Consider the following 19,174-nt stretch of genomic DNA (forward strand, 5'->3'; position numbering starts at 1 on the left):
CGATCGACGACATCAAACCTTCAATCAACCAACAACGAAGACTGGTGGCACGTAAAGTCTTAGAACTGTATTGCAGACCTCAGCTTTTAAAACTTTTGCATCACAAAATTACAGCAACTTAGCATGAACCTTTGTTCTTCATTGTCCCAATTGCATTACCAAGCAGGGTCCCTTCCTTTTCTGAAATGAACCCGAGTGTCGTTGAAATTCAGACGCCAGCATTAAAGTAATATCATTCCATTTCACTGCTTTAATTTCAAAGTTCAGTTAAGGTATTCATAGCTGGCTACAATATTTAGATTACACAAGCACAAATTAAGGGTGCGAGTTTTGTTACCATATTTTAGCTTACCTGTGACTACAGCTCAGCTTGGTACGTACTAAATTTTACTGCTGTTCATTGTTCAGAATCATAAAGTTAAATCTCTTATTTCTAAATTGCGTAGCTTCAAGTAGCTTTTGAAATGATTGTTGAGGTTGCCAAAGACAAACCATATTTTATTGAATTTTGTAGTGCTTCAGAAACAAAGTTCACTATTAATTTCAGTCACTAAATTAACTTTCTGTTTTCCGGTTTTATTAATTCTTTTGCTAAATTAAGTCAGAGTGTATCGAAATTTATTACTTCAGTTTTCACACAACACGTGTCAACCTTCAGTTGCCACGCTTTTAGTGCTAATTATATGTGCATTAATCTTTCATTTTCAGTTATTATAGTAGTTGTCCATAGGACTGGCGACCGTAATTTTCCCCAAATCTCAAATATCTAATTAACGCCAATTAATTGTTAACGTAACGACCGCACATTTACTTTCTTTATTAATTTTACCCTTTTCTCAAAATTAATTTCCACTAATTTCATTTGTATTTTTCCTTTCATTTAGATGTAACCATTTCCTCCCTCTTTACCGACAGATTAATTTCGGTGACGATTGCTTTTCCCAAATTTCCATTAGGTACAAGCGGTTTAATTTTTCACTGTCATTAAGGACGAAAAGTGAGAGGGAGGTTAGACGTGGCGAACTGGTGGCAGGACCGTCTTCAGATTTGAGGTTGTTCTGGAAATGAATTTTGTATTGTGCAGATCTCGTAACAAAGTACTGGTTACGAACAGGTCGTTACGTCAGCGAGATTAAGTAGTGGGAGGAATCTTAATTAGATTTGAGATTTGTCCTTTATATTGAAAATTATTAAAATGAGTGAAGGCAACAATTACCAAAGTTTGGTAGACTTGGATACGGAACAATCGGTCAAACAGTGGGAAACGCGCACCGCGGTACCCATTGTTCAGGGGCAGGCGGCTAGCATGAAAGGCGCGACCGCCGAAACGCAACAAAGAGCAGAAATGGAATTCCAAACTTTAGAAAATGTTTCGGAATCGGAAGTGAAAATCAAATCTGAACCCCTTGATGACGAATACGGGGGGACAATTAAAGAGGAAGCCGCTACGGAAGTATAACCGGTAATTTCCGGGAATTTAACTGATTTATTGAATGTTTTGATTAACGAAATGAAGAGTCAATCGGCAGAAATTAAAGCTCAGGCTGCCAAGCAAGAAGCTCAGTCTGCCAAGCAAGAAGCTCAGTCTCAAGAAATTGGACGGATGCTAGACAATCAGAAAAAAGCTATTAATGTTGTTAACAACAATGTTGGAGTTGTTAACACAAAAGTTGATAAAATCAAAGAAGATATTGTTGTGATTAATACCGAAATGAGTAATATTAAACAGGAAATGATAGGCGTTCAGGCGGAAATTGCGAGCATAAGTACCCGTTTTTATTTCGAAATTAGCAGAATCGAGAAAAGTGTAGGAGAAGCAGTTGCTCCGATCATCGAGAATAAGGTGACGGAACAAATTCAATTAGTGAAAAAAAGAGGATCAAAAGAAAGTGGAAATTTTAAAGGCTTTAGTATCCGAAGTAGATCCCAAAGTGAGGAAGCAGGCTAAAACCTGTGAAGAGATAAAGAGGGAAGTGGAAATGTTTGCGACAACCATTTGCCAAGTAATTACGAGAGTGTCGGAATTAGAAAAGAAACTTGACGAAAAACAGAGCTATGTGCCATTCTGTGCACACAGTTCGAAATTGTTGACGAAAGAGGAGCGGTTCGACCCCTTGAAAAATGGCGGTATACACGCGACGGATATCATTAAAAATTGTGAAAGAGTTTTACCCAGATCATGGACTAATGAGAGAAAAATTAATGCGGTTATTGACGTGTTGGCTGGTGATGCCAAGCGTTGGGGCTTAAACCTCAACATTACGAACCTGACTTTTGACGAGTTTAAAAATTTGTTTCTTGTCAGAGCAAAAACAACAAAGTGTCTGGCGCGAATTTGTCGTATCGAGGCCTTTCGATGCGAATTCGCGCGGCTAGATGAAGGAGTTTTGTGAGGGCTGGATCCGCAAGTTGGAATATTTGCGTGATCGCCGCACGGAATCCGAAATAGTCCGGGAACTCTACAAGAAGCTTCCAGATGATACAAAACGCTACATAGGAAGCAATTACAGGACAATCAATGATTTCCTAGAAAGAGTTGAGGACGAGGACAATTGGCGAAATAATCGCGACAGTGGTAGAGGCTGTGGTAACAACAACGGGTACCACAGCAACCACAACAATGATAACCATGGGAATAATGCATACCGCAACCATGGCAGCAATAACAATAATGGTTCGGACCGTAATAACAATCGGTACAATACAAACAATAACAGGAATGACGGAAACCAGTATCATACTAACGTGATACGGGCTTCACAGAATAGTAATAACGCCAGAGAGTGTGATAAGCCGCCTCAGCAGCATCCGGGGAGCGTATCTGCTGGGACGAGACAGGGAAACTATTAGCCGCGCCGGTGAGGGGCCGACCGGGCGTGGAGAAAATTTGGCGGCCCAATAACAGGAGAAAACTCAGGTGTCGTCGTTATGAAAATTCCGTATGGAATAATCAACGGCGGGAGAGTGTGCCAGTGTTAGGAGAAAGGCGTGCGCCCACAAGTAGTAGATCAGCTGTACACACGGCAGTAGAAAATACATTCACTGTCAGAGATAACAATTTAAGTAGTGCTACGGAAATCGATTATAAAGTGGCAGCTGTAACACCCACAGCGGAACTCGAGATTGAGTTTAAGAATGATTCGCAAGTGTTGAGAGAAGATCAGATGTCGGGTAAAACGTCCGCCATCGAGCGAGGGGATGCAGAGAGGGATGAGGTCTGGTTAAGGCAGTTCCGTCGCTTATTCGACGAACTAAGAGATTATAGGGGCCTGTACGGGAGAAGTGTTTATGGGGAGCGCGGACAGGATTTGCCGCGTCTCGTCCCGCAGGAAGATAGTGTTTGTGAAGTGACAGAAATTTCTGGTCCTAACCGGCAAACTTTAGCAGAAATAATTGATGTTAATGGGGAGCACGAGAAAGATTCGTCGTGTTTCGTCCCGCAGGAGTTGGATGTTGAAGTACTAACGTAAAGTTCTGGCCCTAACCGGCAGACCTTACCGAAAGTTATAGTGGTAGAAGTAGCCGACCCATCCGACGCAAAACTCCAGTTTAAACATTGCGAGAGTATTAAGGAGAAAAATTACGAAAATTTTAGTGGTAGCCGGACACGACTGGTAGAAAAGCACGTAGATTACTGCGTGGATGAGGTTAGGGCTGACGTTATACGGTCGGACGGTTGCAGTGTGGGTTGCGCAGATCCAGAGAAAGTAATTGCAGATACTACTGGCCACATTCCTCCAGGTAGATTGGCAGATGAGATCAATCTGACCAAAGAGGAATCAACGAAGGTGACAATTAGTGAATTGATAGCAAAGCAACACTCACTAGTTGACGAGTTACAGGAAAAGGTTTCGGTATTGGAGGTGGAGCTACAGATTAAGCCTCAGGACAAACGTGTTGAAATTAAAACTGTATGTGAACAGAGGCTGAAAAAGCCGCCAGATAAGCCGGATTTACGATCAAAACCGGATGGTTTTTTCTGGAATGACCTGGATATAGACGAGGATTTATTGTGGGAAAGTAAAGAAACAGTCGAGGACAAGTGTAGACAGATAGTAGTGTCTGTTAATATGCAGGACCTACAACTAAACGTGTTGATTGACACCGGTGCAGAATTGAGTGCTGTATCTGGGAAAATATTTCAGTTACTGAAAGACAGACCTGGTATCGTAGTTATGCCAGTAACAGGAGTGAAAATTATCGGTGCTACTGGGAAGGGCAGTAAACCGGTCACAAAACAGATTTTTGTCAACTTCGAGATATGTGGGGCACGATTTGAACAAGAGTTTGTCGTCGTGCCAGACTTAACTACGGAAGTAATTATCTGGTTAGGTTGGCTATTAGAGTACCGTGCAGTAATTAATTGCGAAAGCAAAACTTTGTACGTCACAAGATAAGACAACAGTAGTAAGTTTTGACGAGGCAGGAAATGGTGTGCATAGGCAATACTAGCCTATACACATTTTTAACTGGCCGGATGGTATTGACATAGGTATGAATTTGAACTACTGTAATGTGAGGAATCTCGGCTTTGACAATAGAGTAGAAAGTGAATTGGAAAGTATTGTAGACGGTGTGTCAAACGTAACACACGAACAAAGACGAGGTCTGTATGAAGTGATAATGAGGAATATGGGTGTGTTTTCAGACAAACCGGGACTTGTGGAAGGATATAAATGCAAGTTGCATGTAATTCCGCACGGAGCATTCTTCGTGAGACCGTATACTATACCGCTGTCCAAAAAGGAAGCAGTGCAACGAGAGATAGATAAGATGATCGAATGGGGAGTGATTGAAAGAAGTACAAGTCCATACAATAACGGTTTGGTCATTGTAGCAAAATGGGATGGTAGTGTGCGTATTGTGATTGACGCACGCACGTTGAATAGGGTCGTTCAACGCGAAACAGACAGACCAGAGAGTATGGAGGAGATTTTGCAACGTTTTCATGACGTTAAGTTCATGACTAGCCTCGATCTGACGGCTAGTTACTGGCAAATAGAACTCGAAGAAGAATCTAGGCCATACACCGCCTTCTTGTTTGTGGGCAGGTGTTATCAGTATAGAGTACTGCCGTTTGGACTTAATATATCTGTGTCCGTATTCATCAGGGCCCTATTATGTTGACGACCTATTGTTGGCCAATGCCACTTGGCATGACCATTGTGACCTGTTAGATGAAGTTTTTAGAGCATTGCGCCATGGCGGAATGACTCTAAAGCTAAAGAAATGCGAATTTGTGAAGCAGGAACTGAAATTTTTAGGGCATGTAATTACCACTGCTGATATTACGAAAGACCCAGAGAAACTAGAGGCAATAAGGAATTGTCCTCTACCCAAGTCTAGGAAACAGTTAAAAAGTTTTCTAGGGTTCACAGGATTTTAACGTAAATTTGTAAAAGGACAAGTGTTTAATGATGAAAATTTGAATAACCTCTCACGCAAAAATGTTCCGTTTGTGTGGACTGACGGATGTCAGGCCGCTTTCGAGAGATTAAAAGACGAGTTGTTAAAATCTAACATACTATTTCATCCTGATTTATCGCTACCCTTCCATCTGGGAACGGATTCGTCTAATTACGGGGTGGGGGTAGCACTGTTCCAAGAAGTTGGTAAAGGAGAGGATAAAGAACACCGGACGATAGCGTTCGCGAGTCGAACTTTATCAGAGCGAAACTACACGATTTCTGAGAAGGAGTGTTTCGCTATCGTGTGGGGATTCAAGAAGTTCAAGGGTTACCTATGGGACCGTAAGGTGATTATTCATACGGACCATAAGGCGCTCACTTATCTGAAGGATTGTAAACTACTTCACGAAAGACTGCCTAGGTGGTCGCTGTATTTACAGCAATTCAACTATGGCATCTGTTACGTGAAAGGGACCGACAATTGCGTAGCGGATGCGCTGTCGCGGTTGCCCGAGTCTAATCAAGATGTATTGAAAGATGAGTCAGATGGAGTGGTCAAATTATACTATTTTAAAGAAGTTGAGGGACGTAAATTAATAATGAACATCTGTAAGAATCTACGTCGTCATCAGAACGAGGACGGTTGTTTAGATATGGTGAAAACCTGATATGACGAAAGGAGTCCAGAAGGAGAGAAATTAAGGAAGTATTACAAGATATACGATCATATCTTGTACATACGTAAGGGTGAAGATAGTAATATTTGGCGGGTATGCTGGCCCACGAAATACGTCACGGAAATAATAGACTACTACCATTTGGCGTATGGTCATTGTGGACCAAAGAAATGTACAGAAAAGCTGGGTGAAGTAGTGCATTTTAACAACATTTTAAAACGCGTTACTGACAGTGAAAACTTGCGATTTATGTCAGAAGCTGAAGGTTACCAACTGTACGAGTCGTGGTCCTACGTAAAGTATAAGGCCTAACGACACCTTTGAATTACTGTGCGTGGACTTGTACGGACCTTTGCCCAAGTCATCAGGAAACTTTGCCTACATTTTAGTAGTGCTAGAAGCTTTTTCCTAGTTTATCAAACTATACCCTATTAGGAAAACTACAGCCAAAGCGGTCTATAGCAAACTTGTGAATGATTATTTTGTTCACATTGGTAAGCCCAAGGCGATTCTATCAGACAATGAGGCACAATTTACTTCTAAGTTGTGGAATGAAGGCATGGAAAGTAATGGGGTGAAAGTGATCCATATTTCAGCTTATTGTCCGGCTGGGAATCCCGCTGAGAGGTATATGCGCGAGCTAGGCAGACTGTGCCGTACCTATTGCCATCACAAACATAGGGCATGGGGCAAATATGTAGCAGTATTTGAGAGAATTATGAACACCTTGAGACAGAATCTACAGGATTTTCTCAAGAGGAAATCCTGTTGAATGATAGAAGTAAAAGTTTAGTGGAATAGATAATCAAATTCCCTCCACGGATTGACATTAGCGTTGGTATGAAAAAAGATCGTTTGCGTGAAGTAATGAAGCTAAAAGCCGATGCTCACATACGTCGTCATGACGCTAAAGCGCGTTTTGCTAAGTTTGCAATCGGAGACTTAGTACTTGCAAAAGCTCATGAGAAATCGAGCGAGATAGACAATGAAATCTCTAAATTTAAGTTTGTTTATAATGGACCATATAAAGTCATTGGTACACCTCACACAAATGCTTATTGCTTAGAGTATCCAAGCTCTGGAAAACTATTAGGTATACAGAACATTGTAGACTTGAAATTGTACCAACCTAGGATTGCTTAATACAACAGAATGGGTAATTTGTGCAGTATGTAAATATAGAGTGTAAGATTTAAACGATTTGCTAGATTGCTATGCTTTTGCCTGACCAAGAGGACATTAAAGAAGTTGTAATTAATAAGTAATTAATTTTTACTAAATGTTTTAAGAGAGAGTGATTATTTATCAATTGAAAAATCCAAGCTGCTAGTTTAAGTTTTCAGCTGAGCCACAGTAGATTAAGCAATGTAAATATGATTTTGTAATTAGCTGTAAGATTTCATGAATATGTGTTTTACTAATCATTGCCGATGTACTTAGACGCTGTTTTAAGTTTCAGGCTAGTACATGCGTGTGATGATGGACAGTGTTGGGTTATCCACTGTGATAGTGTTAATGGCCTCCTTGAGATTACTCGGGAGTGAGTCTTTGCGAAAGAATTCAGTGAAACGGACGTTCTGGAAAAGCCGTTTCACAGGCAAGTGAGGTCAACGGTGCCGCACAGGCGGGCGCAACAATACTGGCGAGGCGGAGTCGCTGTCGGCTCTTGTGCCGCTGTCGGCTCTTGTGCCGCTGTCGGCATTCTGTGTACTTGCGGGTTCGGCAGGTGGAGTTGTTTTTCTTCCCGGACAGCTGATGTGAAAGAATTCTGTTGTCAATATTTATGTTTTGTCGATCTGCTGTATATTATTTTCCTGTTTAGCGTTAAGTGGACTCTTATGACGCTAATATTAATTACGAAAAGGTTTATAAAATGAGTATTCTATGTAATTAATTATTAATTTGCAGATTTTGATGTACCTGTTTTTTATGACGATGTACTCTGGTTAATTTTGTAAATAGAATTCCATTTCTTGATACTGTTAGGAATTTTGACGATTTTAGAATACCTAAACCATTTTCTTTGTTTTCTATGAATTTTTATGTTGTCAACCTGTTTTATTTTGTGCAAGATCACAGAGTGGAATATGATTAGGAGGTCTCCACTGAATTATTATGGTCTAAAAATTGATTTATGCTTAATTAGATGAATGCTAAATTTTCTTGATGTTTTGAGCATATGCATTTCCGCTGTTTCTTTTTTGGGACATTTTCTGAGTCTGTTTAGGCTGCACGAACATCCTCAGACAGTGTGGGGCACGTATAATGCCGGAAATGTATATCCTCCTATTTCCACCTATTGTACTATCAATTTTTTCCTTGTTTTGTTACCTCAAGATATGACATTTCTGTGTCTTTATATATTGTAATTTTTTACTATTTGTATACATACACACACACACACACACACACACACACATACACACACACACACACACACACACACACACACACACACACACACACACACACATATATATATATATATATATATATATATATATATATATATATACTCCTGGAAATTGAAATAAGAACACCATGAATTCATTGTCCCAGGAAGGGGAAACTTTATTGACACATTCCTGGGGTCAGATACATCACATGATCACACTGACAGAACCACAGGCACATAGACACAGGCAACAGAGCATGCACAATGTCGGCACTAGTACAGTGTATATCCACCTTTCGCAGCAATGCAGGCTGCTATTCTCCCATGGAGACGATCGTAGAGATGCTGGATGTAGTCCTGTGGAACGGCTTGCCATGCCATTTCCACCCGGCTCCTCAGTTGGACCAGCGTTCGTGCTGGACGTGCAGACCGCGTGAGACGACGCTTCATCCAGTCCCAAACATGCTCAATGGGGGACAGATCCGGAGATCTTGCTGGTCAGGGTAGTTGACTTACACCTTCTAGAGCACGTTGGGTGGCACGGGATACATGCGGACGTGCATTGTCCTGTTGGAACAGCAAGTTCCCTTGCCGGTCTAGGAATGGTAGAACGATGGGTTCGATGACGGTTTGGATGTACCGTGCACTATTCAGTGTCCCCTCGACGATCACCAGTGGTGTACGGCCAGTGTAGGAGATCGCTCCCCACACCATGATGCCGGGTGTTGGCCCTGTGTGCCTCGGTCGTATGCAGTCCTGATTGTGGCGCTCACCTGCACGGCGCCAAACACGCATACGACCATCATTGGCACCAAGGCAGAAGCGACTCTCATCGCTGAAGACGACACGTCTCCATTCGTCCCTCCATTCACGCCTGTCGCGACACCACTGGAGGCGGGCTGCACGATGTTGGGGCGTGAGCGGAAGACGGCCTAACGGTGTGCGGGACCGTAGCCCAGCTTCATGGAGACGGTTGCGAATGGTCCTCGCCGATACCCCAGGAGCAACAGTGTCCCTAATTTGCTGGGAAGTGTCGGTGGGGTCCCCTACGGCACTGCGTAGGATCCTACAGTCTTGGCGTGCATCCGTGCGTCGCTGCGGTCCGGTCCCAGGTCGACGGGCACGTGCACCTTCCGCCGACCACTGGCGACAACATCGATGTACTGTGGAGACCTCACGCCCCACGTGTTGAGCAATTCGGTGGTACGTCCACGCGGCCTCCCGCATGCCCACTATACGCCCTCGCTCAAAGTCCGTCAACTGCACATACGGTTCACGTCCACGCTGTAGCGGCATGCTACCAGTGTTAAAGACTGCGATGGAGCTCCGTATGCCGCGGCAAACTGGCTGACACTGACGGCGGCGGTGCACAAATGCTGCGCAGCTAGCGCCATTCGACGGCCAACACCGCGGTTCCTGATGTGTCCGCTGTGCCGTGCGTGTGATCATTGCTTGTACAGCCGTCTCGCAGTGTCCGGAGCAAGTATGGTGGGTCTGACACACCGGTGTCAATGTGTTCTTTTTTACATTTCCAGGAGTGTATATATATATATATATATATATATATATATATATATATATATGCATTTATGTCGATATCTAAATGGTTGTTTTGTAAATATTATTTGTATTTTTATGCTGGGTCTTGCCTAGGAAGAACTATGCTATTTAATGGATACATCAATAGGTCGTGTGGAGAACCAAAGTGTATAGGATCTTTGATAGTGTTAACTCTGCCGCATGGAGCGCGGGCAGAGACAGTCTGGCTGGACTAGTGCAGTGGAGCAGGTGTGTTGTGTGACGCTCCCGCGAGTTGCCGCGCTTTCGCATGTAATTGCGCTCGACTTGCTATGTTAGTTTCTGACATGGTGTCGCGGACGGGAAGCGTTAGCTGGCACACATCAAGAGCCCGTTTCGGCTGGAGACCGTGCCGAGAAGAAGGCGCATTAACATCCAGCTCCTGCAACAGCGACGGCCGACAGGGAGTGACTGTCGCCACCTCCTCGATCGTGTAACCTCCCCCTCACTTATCGACCATATTGACAGTGAAAAATTAAACCGCGTGTACCTAATGGAAATTTGGGAAAAGCAATCGTCACCGAAGTTAATCTGTCGGAATAGAGGGAGGAAAGGGTTAAATTTAAATGAAAGGAAATATGCAAATGTAATTGGTGGAAATTAATTTTGAAAAGGGGTAAAGTTAATAAAGAAAGTAAATGTGTGGCCGTTACGTTAACAATTAACTAGCGGTAATTAGATGTTTGAGATTTGGGGGAAATTACGGTCGCCAGTCCTATGGACAATTACTATAGTAACTGAAAATGAGAGGTTATTACACAAATAATTAGCACTAGTAGCGTGGCAACTGAAGGTTGACACGTGTAGTGTAAAAAGTGAAAGCTTCTCAGAAGTAATAAATTTCCCTACACACTCATTTAATTTAGCAAAAGAATTAATAAAACCGGAAAATTGAAAGTTAATTTAGTGACTGAAATTAATATTGAGCTTTGTTTCTGAAGCACATCGAAATTCAGTAAAATATGGTTAGTCTTGGGCTACCTCAACAATCATTTCAAAAGCTAATTGAATCTACGCAATTTAGAAATAAGAGATTTAACTTTGAACTTGAATTAAATGATTCTGAATAATTAGCAATAGTAAAATTTAGTACGTACCAAGCTGAGCTGCAGTCACAGGTAAGCTAAAATACGGTAACAAAACGCGCACTCTTAATCTGTGCTTGTGTAATCTAAATATTGTAGCCAGATATGAATACCTTAACTGAACTTTGAAATTAATGCTGTGAAATCTAATGATATTACTTTAATGCTGGCGTCTGAATTTCAACGACACTCCTGTTCATTCTGGAAAAGGAAGGGACCCTGCTTGGTAGTGCAATTGGGACAATGAGCAACAAAGGTTCATGTTACGTTGCTGTAATTTAGTGAGAAAATTTTAACAGTTTTAAAAGCTGAGGTCTGCCATACAGTTCTAAAACTTTACATGCTACCAGTCTTCCTTGTTGGTTGATTGAAGGTTTGATGTAGTCGATCGAGGAGGCGGCGACAGTCACTCATTGTCGGCCATCGCTGTTGCAGAAACTGGATGTAGGCGCGCCTTCTTCTCGACACGGTCTCCAGCCAAAACAGGCTCTTGATGTCTGCTAGCTAATGCCTTCCATCCCCCACACAATGTCAGAAACTAACATAGCAAGTTAGCGCAATTACATTCTGCCAAACCGCAAAACCGTGGCAGCTCGCGGGGGCGATACACAACACACCTGCTCCACTGCACTACTCTAGCCAGACTCTCTCTGCCCATGCTCCACGCGGCCGAGTTCACACTACCAAAGATCCTAAACACTTTGGTTCTCCACACGACCTATTGATGTATTCGATCGACAGCATAGTTTTCCCTAGGCAAGAACCAGCATAAAAAAAGAAATAGTATGTACAAAACAAACCAATTATATATCGACATAAATGCATGTATATACAAATAGTAAAACAATTACAATATATAAAGACACAGAAATGTCATATCTTCAGGTAACAAAATAAGGAAAAAATTTAAAGTACAATAGATGGAAATAGCAGGATATGCATTTCCGGAGTTACACGTGCCCCACATTGTCTCAGGATGTTCGTGAAACCTAAACAGACTCAGAAAATGTCCCCAAAAGAAAAAATCATCGGAAATGCATATGCTCAATACATCAATAAATTTTAGCATTAGGCTGATTAACCATAAACCAATTTTTAGACCATAATAATTGAGTGGAGACACTCCTAATCTTATTCCACTCTGTCATCTAACACAAAAGAAAACAGGTTGACAACATATTAAAATTCATAGAAAACAAAGAAAATGGTTTAGGTATTCTAAAATCATCAAAATTGCTAACAGTATCAAGAAATGGAATTCTATTTACAAAATTAACCAGAGTACATGGTCATAAAGAACAGGTGTATCAAAATACGCAAATTAATAATTAATTACATAGAATACACATTTTATATAAACTTTTCATAATCAATATTCTCGTCATAAGAGTCCACTTAACGCTAAACAAGAAAATAATATACAGCAGAGCGACAAAAACATAAATATTGACAACAGAATTCTTTCACACAGGCTGTCCGGGAAGAAAAACAACCCCGCCTTCCGTACCCGCAAGTATAAAGAATGCCGACAGCGGCACAAGACCCGACAGTGGAACAAGAGCCGACACCGGCTCCGCCTCGCCAGTATTGTTGCGCCCACCTGTGCGGCACGCTTGATCTCACTCGCCCTTGTAACGGCACTTCCAGAACGTCCGTTTCACTGAATTCTTTCGGAAAAACTCACTCCCGAGTAATCTCAAGGAGTCCATTAACACTATCACAGTGGATAACTCAACACTGTCCATCATCACAGGCATGTACTAGCCTGAAACTTAAAACAGCATCTAAAGTACATCGGCAATGACTAGTAAATCACATATTTATGAAATCTTACAGCTAGTTACAAAATCATATTTACATTCCTTAATCTACAGTGACTCAGCTGAAAACCTAAACTAGCAGCTTGGATTTTTCAATTGATTAAGAATCAGTCAATCTTAAATCATAAGTCAAATTTAATTACATATTAATCACAACTTCTTTAATGTCCTCTTGGTCAGGCAAAAGCATGGCAATCTAGAAAATTGTTAAATATTACACTCTGTATTTACATACTGTACAAATTACCCATTCTGTGGTATTAATCAGTCCTTGGTTCGTACAATTTCAAGTCTACAATGTTCCGTATAAGTAACAGCTTTCCAGAGCTTGGATACTCTAAGGAATAAGCATTTGTGTGAGGTATACCAATGACTATATATGGTCCATTATAAACAAACTTAAATTTATTGATTTCATTTTCTATCTCGCTCGATTTCTCATGAGCTTTTACAAGTACTAAGTCTCCGATTGCAAACGTAGCAAAACGCTCTTTAGCGTGACGACGACGTATGCGAGCATCGGCTTTTAGCTTCATTAGTTCATGCAAACGATCTTTTTTCACACCAATACTAATGTCAATCCGTGGACGTAATTTGATTATCTCTTCTACTAACCTTTTACTTCTGTCATCTAACAGGATTTCCTCTGGTTACAGTAGTTCAAATTCATGCCTACGTCAATGGCATCTGGGCAGTTAAAAATGTGTATAGGCTAGTATTGCCTATGCACACCGTTCCTGCCTCGTCAAATCTAACTACTATTGTTTTATCTTGTGACGTACATGTGAAAGTTTTGCTTTCGCATTTAATCCTTGCATGGTACTTCAATAGCCAATCTAACCCGATAATTACTTCCGTAGTTAAGTCTGGCACGACGACAAACTCTTGTTCAAATCGTGCCCGACATATCTCGAAGTTGACAAAACTCTTTTTTGTGACCGGTTTGCTGGCCTTCCCAGTAGCACCGATAATTTTCACTCCTGTTACTGGCATAACTACGATACCAGGTCTGTTTTTCAGTAACTCAAATATTTTCCCAGATATAGCACTCAATTCTGCACCGGTGTCAATCAACACGTTTAGTTATAGGCCGTGCATATTAACAGACACTACTATCTGTCTACACTTGCCCTCGACTGTTTCTTTATTTTCCCACAGTAAATCCTCGTCTATATCCAGGTCATTCGAGAAAAAACCATCCGGCTTTGATCGTAAATCCGGCTTATTGGGCGGCTTTTTCAGCCTCTGTTCACATACAGTTTTAATTTCAACACGTTTGTCCTGAGGCTCAGTCTGTAGCTCCGCCTCCAATAACGAAACCTTTTCCGGTAACTCGTCAACTAGTGATTGTTCCTTTGCTATCAATTCACTAATTGTCACCTTCGTTGATTCCTTTTTGGTCAGATTGATCTTATCTGCCAATCTACCTGGAGGAATGTGCCCAGTAGTATCTGCAATTACTTCCTCTGGATCTGCGTAACCAACACTGCTGTCGTCCAACCGTACAACGTCAGCTCTAACCTCACACTTACTGTAATCTACGTGCTTTTCTACCAATCGTGTCCGGCTATCACTAAAATTTTCGTAATCTTTCTCCTTAATACTCCCGCAATGTTTAAACTGGAGGTTTGCGTCGGATGGGTCGGCTACTTCTACCACTATAACTTTCGGTAGGATCTGCCGGTTAGGGCCAGAACTTTCCGTTACTACTTCAACATCCAACTCCTGCGAGACGAAACACGACGAATCTCGCTCGTGCTCCCCATTAATATCAACTATTTCTGGTAAAGTCTGTCGGTTAGGGCCAGAACTTTCTATCACTTCACAAACACTATCTTCCTGCGGGACGAGACGCGGATATCCTGCCCGCGCTCCCCATAAACTCTTCTCCCGTACGGGCCCATATAATCTCTTAGTTCGTCGTATAAGCGACGGAACTGCCTTAACCAGACCTCATCCCTCTCTGCATCCCCTCGCTCGATGACGGACGTTTTATCCGACATCTGATCTTCTCTCAACACTTCCGAATCATTCTTAAACTCAATCTCCAGTTCCGCTGTGGGTATTACAGCTGCCACTTTATAATCGATTTCCGGAAAACTACTTAAATTGTTCTCACTGACAGTGAATGTATTTTCTGCTGCCGTGTCTACAGCTGAGCTACTACTTGTGGGCGCACTCCTTTCTCCTAACACTGGCACACTCTTCCGCCGTTGATTATTCCATACGGAATTTTCATAACGAAGACACTTCGGTTTTCTACTGTTATTGGGCCTCCAAAATTTCTCCACGCCCGGTCGGCCCCTCACCGGCGCGGCTAATGGTTTCCCTGTCTCGTCCCAGCAGATACGCTCCCCGGATGCTGCTGAGGCGGCTGATCACACCCTCTGGCGTTATTACTATTCTGCGAAGCCCGTATCACGCTAGTATGATGTTGGTTTCCGTCATTCCTATTATTATTTGCATTGTACCAATTGTCATTACGGCCCGAACCACTATTGTTATTGCTGCCAAGATTTCGGAATGCATTATTCCCATAGTTATGATTGTTGTGGTTGCTGTGGTACCTGTTGTTGTTACCACAGCCTCTACCACTGTCGCGATTATTGCGCCAATTGTCCTCGTCCTCAACCCTTTCCAGGAAATCATTGGTTGTCCTGGAATTCCTTCCTATGTAGCGTTTTGTGTCATCTGGAAGCTCCTTGTAGAGTTCCCAGACTATTTAGGATTCCGTGCGGCGATCACGCGAATATTCCAACTTGCGGATCCAGCCCTCACAAAACTCCTTCATCGAGCCGCGCGAATTCGCATCGAAAGGCCTCGATACGACAAATTCGAGCCAGACACTTTGTTGCTTTTCTCTGACAAGAAACAAATTTTTAAACTCGTCAAAAGTCAGGTTCGTAATGTTGAGATTTAAGCCACAACGCTTGGCATCACCAGCCAACACGTCAATAACCGCATTAATTTTTCTCTCATTAGTCCATGATCTGGGTAAAACTCTTTCACAATTTTTAATGATATCCGTCGCGTGTATACCGCCATTTTTCAAGGGGTCGAACCGCTCCTCTTTCGTCAACAATTTAGAACTGTGTGCACAGAATGGCACATAGCTCTGTTTTTCGTCAAGTTTCTTTTCTAATTCCGACACTCTCGTAATTACTTGGCAAGTGGTTGTCGCAAGCGTTTCCACTTCCCTCGTTTTCTCTTCGCAGATATTAGCCTGCTTCCTCACTTTAATATCTACGTCGGACACTAACGGCTTTAAAGTTTCCACCTTCTTTTGATCCTCTTTTTTCACTAATTGAATTTGTTCCATCACCTTATTTTCGATGAGCGGAGAAACTGCTTCCCCTACACTTTTCTCGATTCTGCTAATTTCGGAATAAAAACGAGTGTTTATGCTCGCAATTTCCGCCTGAACGCCTATCATTTCCTGTTTAAGATTACCGATTTCGGTATTAATCACAACAATATCTTCTTTGATTTTATCAACTTTTGTGTTAACAACTCCAACATTGTTGTTAACAACATTAATAGCTTTGTTCTGATTGTCTAGCTTCCGTTCAATTTTTTTCAGACTGAGCTTCTTGCTTGGCAGACTGAGCTACGTGCTTGTCAGCCTAAGCTCTAATTTCTGCCGATTGACTCATGATTTCATTAATCAAAACATTCAATAAATCAGCTAAATTCCCGGCAACTACCGGTTTTACTTCCGTAGCTGGTTCCTCTACATATGTTCCCCCGTATTCGTCATCAAGGGGTTCAGATTTGATTTTCGCTTCCGATTCCGAAACATTTTGTAAAGTTTGGAATTACATTTCTGCTTTTTGTTGCGTTTCGGCTGTCGCGTCTTTCATGCTAGCCACCTGCCCCTGAACAATGGGTACCGCGGTGCGCGTTTCCCACTGTTCGACCGATTGTTCCGTATCTAAGTCTACCAAACTTTGGTAATTGTTGCCTTCACTCATTTTAATAATTTTCAGTATAAAGGACAAATCTCAAATCTAATTAGGATTCCTCCCACTACTTAATCTCGCTGACGTAACGACCTGTTCGTAACCAGTACTTCGTTACGAGATTTGCACAATACAAAATTCTTGTCCAGAACAACCTCAAATCTGAAGACGGTCCTGTCACCAGGTCGCCACGTCTAACCTCCCCCTCACTTTTCGTCCTTAATGACAGTGAAAAATTAAACCGCTTGTACCTAATGGAAATTTGGGAAAAGCAATCGTCACCGCAGTTAATCTGTCGGTAAAGAGGGAGGAAAGGGTTACATCTAAATGAAAGGAAAAATGCAAATGAAATTAGTGGAAATTAATTTTGAGGAAAGGGTAAAATTAATAAAAAAAGTAAATGTGCGGTCGTTACGTTAACAATTAATTGGCGTTAATTAGATATTTGAGATTTGTGGAAAATTGCGGTCGCCAGACCTATGGACAACTACTATAATAACTGAAAATGAAAGATTAATGCACATATAATTAGCACTAAAAGCGTGGCAACTGAAGGTTGACACGCGTTGTGTGAAAACTGAAGTAATAAATTTCGCTACACTCTGACTTAATTTAGTAAAAGGATTAATAAAACCGGAAATCAGAAAGTAAATTTAGTGACTGAAATTAATAGTGAACTTTGTTTCTGAAGCACTACGAAATTCAATAAAATAAGGTTAGTCTTGGGCAACCTCAACAACCATTTCAAAAGCTACTTGAATCTACGCAATTTAGAAATAAGAGATTTAACTTTATGATTCTGAACAATTAACATTAGTAAAATTTAGTACGTACCAAGCTGAGCTGTAGTCACAGGTAAGCTAAAATATGCTAACAAAACTCCCACTCTTAATTTGTGCTTGTGTAATCTAAATATTGTAGCCAGCTATGAATACCTTAACTGAACTTTGAAATTAAAGCAGTGAAATGGAATGATATTACTTTAATGCTGGCGTCTGAATTTCAACGACACTCTGGTTCATTTCGGAAAAGGAAGGGACCCTGCTTGGTAATGCAATTGGGACAATGAGGAACAAAGGTTCATGCTAAGTTGCTGTAATTTTGTGATGCAACAATTTTAAAAGCTGAGGTCTGCCATACACTTCTAAAACTTTACGTGCTACCAGTCTTCGTTGTTGGTTGATTGAAGGTTTGAAGTCGTCGATCGAGGAGGTGGCGACAGTCGCTCACTGTCGGCCGTCGCTGTTGCAGAAGCTGGATGTTGGCGCGCCTTCTTCTCGACACGGTCTCCAGCCGAAACGGGCTCTTGATGTCTGCCAGCTAATGCCTTCCATCCGCGACACCATGTCAGAAACTAACATAGCAAGTCAAGCGCAATTACATGATGCCAAACCCAGAAAGCGCGGCAACTCGCCGGAGCGTCACACAACACATCCGCTCCACCGCACTACTCCAGCCAGACACCCTCTTCTGCTTTGCCCGCGCTCCGTGCGGCAGAGTTAACACTCCCAAAGATCCTAAACACTTTTGTTCTCCACACGACCTATCGATGTATTCGTTCGATAGCATAGTTTTCCCTAGGCAAGACCCAGCGTAAAAATACAAATAATATTTACAAAACAACCAATTATACATCGACATAAATGCATAAATATATATATATATATATATATATATATATATATATATATATATATATATACAAATAGTAAAACAATTATTATATATAAAGACACAGGAATGTCATATCTTGAGGTAACAAAACAAGGAAAAAAAATTATAGGACAATAGATGGTAATAGGAGGATATGCATTTACGGCGTTACAAAGTACACACTTTTTCTGTGCCACGTGAAAGAAGCTTCCAAGAGAACATCAAGAATGTAAAACATATGAGACTTAGTATCAAGATAACAGTGTCGCAAATCCCTGTGCTGACGTCAGGAAAGGATGTTCCACAAATCTCTGCTCTATTATAACAAATATAAGCAAATACGTAACTCAGGTATTGTTCCTCTGTTTACATGTGCGCTTGAAGCCCGTCAGTGTGTGTTCTGCTGTTGTAGCTATCAGATAACTTGCTAGTAAAACTGTTGAGACATTCATAATGAATACGAACGTCGAAAAGTGAATATCGTTTAAGGTGAATATCGCCAAACTATTGAAGAAGGGCTGAGGTTATATGCTGAAGAGTATCCAGATCGTACCAGGCACTCATGATTTGTCTTTGGAAACATTATAAAAAAGTTCTAG

This window comes from Schistocerca piceifrons, chromosome 7 (assembly GCF_021461385.2).
Source record: "Schistocerca piceifrons isolate TAMUIC-IGC-003096 chromosome 7, iqSchPice1.1, whole genome shotgun sequence".
Classification (NCBI taxonomy): Eukaryota; Metazoa; Arthropoda; class Insecta; order Orthoptera; family Acrididae; genus Schistocerca; species Schistocerca piceifrons.